At 41.2% G+C, this 6,786-nt stretch overlaps 1 non-coding gene across 1 annotated transcript; it reads right to left on the reverse strand.

Moving 5' to 3' along the window:
* Window positions 1-634: 634 nt before the first annotated feature.
* LOC115069361 lies at window positions 635-739 on the reverse strand. The gene has a single exon (XR_003848636.1). It is a non-coding gene; the product is annotated as a U6 spliceosomal RNA (small nuclear RNA).
* Window positions 740-6,786: the final 6,047 nt, after the last annotated feature.

Below are 6,786 nucleotides of genomic sequence, written 5' to 3' on the forward strand. Positions count from 1 at the left end.
TGTTGACTTGGTCAATACATTCAGGATTTTAGTCAGATTAGTAGAGGTAAGAAAATAAGACACGTTTTGTACAATGAGAGCTGTTGAGCAATTTACATTATGATTCTAGCCTTGGAATGAAACTACTCCCTCACTAGCTTACACACATGCTTCAACAGGTTTTGCTCATTCTATTAATTACTTTTCTTTTTTAATTAACTACATGTTAAAACATCATGATCAAGGCAACTTACAGAAGATAGAGTTTATTTGGGCTTAGAGTTCCATAGGAAGAGAGAGAGTCATGGCAGCAAGCAGCAAGCATGGGGCAAAAGCAAGAAGCCGAGAGCTCACACCACTAACAGGAAACAGGAAGCAGAAAGAGTGAAACCAGAAATGAGACCGGCTACGAACTCTCGAAGCCTACCTCCAGTGACATACTTCCTCTAGCAAGGCCACACATCCCCAAACCTCTACAAACAGTGCCACAAAAAGGGGACCAAAGTTCAATTATGTGAGCCTATGGGGGACATTTCTCATTCAAACCACCACACTCATGAAACACTTTCCAGTCCCATCCCATTTGCCTTCAGATTTTATGATTTTATTTTTCTTTGCTGAGTAAAGATAAGGAACGCCTCATAGTGATAATATGATGAATGGATAGGCTATGGGAGGGACGTGCTTGTCATTCTTGCACAGGAGCCATGCTAATCTTCTCTGCGTTCTTCCAATCTTAGTATATGTACTGCCAAAGTAAGTGTGCAACTATTTCTTTAAATGTATTGTGAATGTGGATTATGCAAGGATCCTGTTCAAATACAGATTTTGATTCTGTAGGTCTGAGTGGATTTCCAAGGGGGTTCTGTTATTGCCATACAACCACTAGTAGGTCTGATTTCCCTGACAGTTCAAACCAACTAGAACTGCTCTTGGCAAAATAAATAAATTTCAAAGGCATGATGTTGAGGTAAAAACGGAGTTGCATAAAGGTATATAGGATATGATACAATTTACATAAATTTAAATAATGCTAACCAACAGTTTATATTGTTTATAGATGCATGATACATGGTAAAGCAAGCAGGGAAAAGATAGACTCTAAATTTGTAGTGGTAGTTCATGTTGGGAGGAAGAGGAAGAGTTCGAGAAGATTACACAAATGACTTTGAGTGAACTAAAATGATTATTTCTTGAGATAGATGGTAAGGACGAAGATAGTTATAGTATTATTTTCTATTTTTGTATGTGATAGTAAGACTAACAGGTTTATATGTGTAAGAGAGTTAATTCAGAGGACAAAAGAGACTGTGTAAGAAGAAACACCTTAAAAAGTGTTTGTTCAACATCTATAGTAATTAGGGAAGTACAAATTAAAACCACTTTAAAATTTCATCTTGCCCTAGTAAGACTGGCTAAGATCAAGAAAACAAATAATACCAAATGCTTGAGAGGACGTGAGGAAAGGGGAATGCTCATTCACTGCTGCTGAGATGGCAAACTCATGCAACCACTAAGGAAAGCAGTGTGGAGAACTCTTAAATGCTCATTCACTGCTGCTAAGATGGCAAACTCATGCAACCACTAAGGAAAGCAGTGTGGAGAACTCTTAAAAAAATAGAAATGAACCCACTATATGACCCAGTTATACTGCTCCTTGGCATATACCCAAAGAACTCATCCAATTGCAGAGACACTTGCACATCCATGTTTGTTACTGCTTTCTTCACAATAGCTAAAAGATAGAAGCAACCTAAGTGTCCCTCCATTGATTAGTGGATAATGAAAAAGTTGTTCATTTATACGATGGGGTTTTACTCAGCGAAAATGAAATCATGAAATTTGCAGGTAAATGAATGGATCTAGAAACTGTTATACTAAGTAAAGCAACACAGACTCAGAAAAACAAACGACCTATGTTCTCCCTCATTTGTGGACCTTAGCATGAAATTCTTATATGTGGGTATATATCCTGATGTGACTTCAAGAGCCAGGAAAATGGAAAGGAACCAGGGATATAAAAGAAAAGAAGGGACCTGAGAGAGAGGAGCAGTAGGAGATACCAAGGTAGAAATGGGTAAAATGAAAGTATTTAAATAGGAGGAGGAGGAGAGAGAGAGGTTACACAAGAAACTATAGGGGTAAAGATGAAGAAGCAGTTCAAGGGGGGGGGACATAGGAGACAGGTATTATCAAGGGAGAAATGGGGAAAATGAGGGTCCTTTAATTGGGGATAGAGAACGGAGGGTTAGATAGGGAGGAGATAAATAATGTCTAGCTGGTGTGAAAAACCAGAGGGAAACATATTAGTTCAAAAACCTACTGAAAAATTACACACACAGTACCTCTACATGAGTGTATATGTAAATCTGAAGACTATATAGCAAGAAACAGTGTCAGATAGAGGAAACCTACCTTCAAGTTGTTGGCCAAGGTCACCCAAGAGACTCCCAAAAGTACACAGGCTATTGTCACAGCCCTTGATTAGCTCCCAGAACTTTAGGGTAAGAGCCTATTGCTGAAGACTGGACATACTTCAGACACAGGGCTTGGAGCAATGGAGCTGTAACTGACCTAGTAACCACCTCCTGTTCTCATAGTTTTGGGGAACACTATACAAGCTACTAAGAAAGAATATCAATCCATGGTCCAACCCCTGATTTAAGGCCTAATAACCATAGCAGTGACTGGTACAACAAACTATATTAGAGCAGTAGTGGAACTTTTATCTTGGAGGAAATCAACAACTACCTACTTGGACTTAAGGCCCACTCAATGGGAGGGAACTCATGTGTGGTACTGTAAACATAGCAAAATATACATAACTGGAGAGCTCATAGATCTTAGAGAAAATCCCAAGGCTATCATATGCCTAGACAAATGTAATCTCTTACTATGTGCTAACTATGGATCCTTTTATTTACAGACAAGTATGCCAACAGTCACCACTCATCAAAGAAGTTTCTTTTGCAAAAGATGGAGACTATTACAGAGTTCCACAACTGGTCACGATTAAGTATCTGTGAAATGTCCAACCCTAAGTGACACAAAGGATCCTCTACAAGTAAGGCTTACAGAACATAGTGGAACAAGGGGTAGAGAGAATATTAATGCATGTCTCAACTCTCATCAATGAAACTCCCTCATGCAACAGAGGGCAATGAACACAAAGGACAATACATTCCCAAAGCCTAGAGAATAAGAGTCTGCAGAGTGTGGGTCCTTGAACAGGACTCCTATATTAAACTTTACCTACCCAGGGCTCAGACACCATTGTGGAAGAGGGGGCAGAAAGACTGCAAGAGCCTGGGGAGGTGGTGCATGACCATATGGAAATAGAGTCTTACAGGCTCCCAGGACCTTGCTCATATGAACTTAGAATGATGGTGTCAGCATGCATAAGACCCATGTAAACCCAAGCAGACTGAAACCCAGCATAAATCTGTGGCAATGGGCAGCAGGCTCAATCTTGGCTGAAGAAACATTGGAGGTTGATTACTGCTGCGTGAGGAAGGGCTGATCTTCTTAAAGGGAGGGACTCCAGATAGACTGACTAGACCTCAATGGATGAACTTGCACTGAGGGATGTCTGGGAACACTAACTTGACTTGATAAACCTTAACACAAATGAAAGAATGCATGAAATCCAATGGTAGGGGCTTGTGGGGAAGGGGGTAAAAAGATGATTAAGATCTGTATGAACTACGTAAAAATTCAATAAAATTTTTACAAAAGAACAAGGTTCTGAACTCACATGCTGAATATGGAGAGGGATAGACATGCACACATGCATATACACTGTGGTGGTTTGAATGAGAGTGTCCTCCATAGGCTCCAAGTATTTGAACACTTTGTCTCCAGCACTGATTGCGGAGGGCCATGGAATGTTAGGTGATATGGCTGTGCTGGAGGAAGCAGGTCACTGGGGCAGGCTTTGAGAGTTCATTAGTCTTGCCCCACTTTGAGTTTCTCTCTTTTCTGCCTGTGTTCTTAATGTGAGCTTTCTCAGCTTTCTGCTCTGGCCACATCTGCTGTCATTGTTCCTCTCCATGATGGACTCTTATCCCTCTGGAACCATAGACCAAATAAGCTCCTCCTTCTGTAAACTGCCTTGGTCAATGGAAAACTAACTGAATACACCCTAGTTTTTAACGCAACCTATAAAGTAATAACAGTTTTGTACGTTTTTAGATAGCCGAAAAAGGCACAGGATGAACTTTGACATGTGCAAATGATTAAAAAGTAATTTTCAGTGTCCATCAATAAAGTCTTATTAAAACACAAGTCATGCTCATTCCTCCACATCCTCTAAGGCTGCCTTGGCATTGCAATGGCAGAATTAAGTAATTGTGTTAGAAATGGTATTTACTGTCTATCCTTTTACAGAAAGGGCTTTAGAACACAAAATCTAAACTACCACATAGGAAGGATGTCAAGATACTGGTTTGTCTGTTCTCATCATGTATGCCATCAGACAGATACAGTTAAACTTGCAGTTTTCCTTTAGGGAGAGTTTAACTTGCTTAAGGTTAAGGGGAACAGGAGTCAAAGGACCCAGGAAAGAGCCAGATAGTAATAAGAAAAGAAACAACCTAGAAATAAAAGTAGCTAAAGCTTCCCCTCAGATTCAAACTTTGATACAAAAAGAGGAAAAAGTTAAGCCAAGCGAGGTGGCGCACACCTTTGATCCCAGCACTCGGGAGGCAGAGGCAGGTAGATCTCTTTGAGTTCAAGGCCAGCCTGGGCTACATAGTGAGCTCCAGGCCAGCTGGGGATACAGGGAGACCCTGTCTCAAAAAAAAAAAAAAGAGGAAAAAGTTAACAGTACTGTAGCTAAGAGAAAATACTCCACACTGGAGCTATTGGGACTAGGAAAGACTTTCAAACAATTAAAAAGTCCCTCACCATGAGGCTCATAAGGGTATGCGACATGGGAGCAAATAATATTAGTTTAAGTCCTTCAGAAGCATCACAGCTGAGTTATAGTATCACTCATCTGTCCTTGAGACATAGGCTGTTTAACCTAGGCCAATACAGCAGGGGAGCAGTCCCTAATGAAATGGCTTGTGCAAGGCATTAAAGATACTTGGTCATCAAGAATCTGATTAGCAGGGGTTGGAGAACTTTAAAAGAGGGACAGGTGTTACTGAGAGAACTAGGTATGAGAAAAGCGATATTTGATGCCCAGAGAACTGGGCCAGATAGGGCTGTGTTCACCAGCTATGTAAAGGAAAACCTAATTCAACTGGGTCCTCGAGAATGGTATAGAGCTTTAATGATTTTGCTAAGTCCTTTAATGGGACAAGATCTCTGTAAAGTGAGGGAGGCTTTGGCAGATCTAAGTGACTCAAACCAACATGTAAAGCGTGTCTGTAGAATAACAGAACAACCCACAAGAGATATAAAAAAAGACAAGACAAAAAAGAGGTCCGTTTGGGTTACTTGAAGACAAATGTGGCAAGATTTATGTTGAACCCAAGTTCCTAACGAAAAAATTGATAGAAAACCAAATTCAGTACTAAGGAGTTTCTGGAAGGCTTTAAAACCTGAAGGACAGTTCACAAAAGACATTCAGAGGACAAAAACTGTCCTGGAGTGGTTAAGGGTTCCCAAAGATTAAATGAGGAACATTTTTCTCCTGAGAAAGGCTATGCTAAGGGTGGAGGCAGCATTTTTTTTCACCTGGGCCTCGCCAGCAGACAGTTATGGTCAATGAAGAGATAGTAAATATGACTAAAGCGAGGAGGCAGACCCAGGACCTGCCTGGCTCAGGAAACTAACAGGTACAGCAGGGACAAGAGAGACCTTCTTCCTCCTTAGCCCGGTACAGGGTCAAGCAACTTAAGCCAGTATCCATGAGTGTATCAAGGATAAAAAGTTACAAAGAGGGGTCGGGTATGGTGGCGCACGCCTTTAATTCCAGCACTCGGGAGGCAGAGGTAGGCGGATCTCTGTGAGTTCAAGGCCAGCCTGGTCTACATAGTGAGTTCCATGTAAAATCCCCAGGATGTGGAATGACTTCACAGGGATAACTAAAGATAACAAAAAATGAACCAAGTTAATGCCTCTTACCCATGCTATGGTATCCCACAGAGATCTATGGAGAAAATAATTAATACAAATGGATATTACCCTTTTGGAGTGGTGGTTTCTTTTTTTATTCTTATTTTTATTTTATGTGTATGCGTGTATTGCCTGTGTGTAGGTAAGTGCGCCCATGTCATGCAATGCCCACAGAGGACAGAAGAGGCTGTTGGATCCCCTGAAACTGTAGTTAAGGACAGTTGTTAGCTCCCATGTGGGTTCTGGGATTCAAACCCAGGTCTTCTGCAAGAACAACCAGTGTTCTTAACTGCTGAGCCATCTCTCCAGCCCCTGGAGTTTGGTGGTTTCTTTTCTTTCTTTTTTTCTTTTTCTTTTTTTCTTGAGGCAGGGACTCCCTGTAAGCCCAGCTAGCCTGGAACCCACTGTGTAAACCAGGCTTGCCTCAATCACATAGAGATCAGTGGGCCTCTGTCTCCTAAGTGCTGGTATTAAAGGCATGAGTCACCATGCTTGGCTGTTATACCAGTTTTAAAAGGAACTTTCTGCTAATTAGCAGGATAAAATCATTGGTCATAGTTTATGTCTTAGTTTTTTCTTCATTGCTGTGACAAAATACTCTGACCAATACCAACTTGGGGAGGAAAGGGTTTATTTGTCTTACATCTCCCAGGTCGCATGCAGTTCATCAGGGAGCCCAAGGTAGGAACTCAGGGCAGGAACCTGGAGTCAGGAGCTGGAGCACAGGCCATGGAGGAACACTGC

The sequence above is a fragment of the Nannospalax galili genome, unplaced genomic scaffold (genome assembly GCF_000622305.1).
Source record: "Nannospalax galili isolate Female #2095 unplaced genomic scaffold, S.galili_v1.0 scaffold352, whole genome shotgun sequence".
Classification (NCBI taxonomy): Eukaryota; Metazoa; Chordata; class Mammalia; order Rodentia; family Spalacidae; genus Nannospalax; species Nannospalax galili.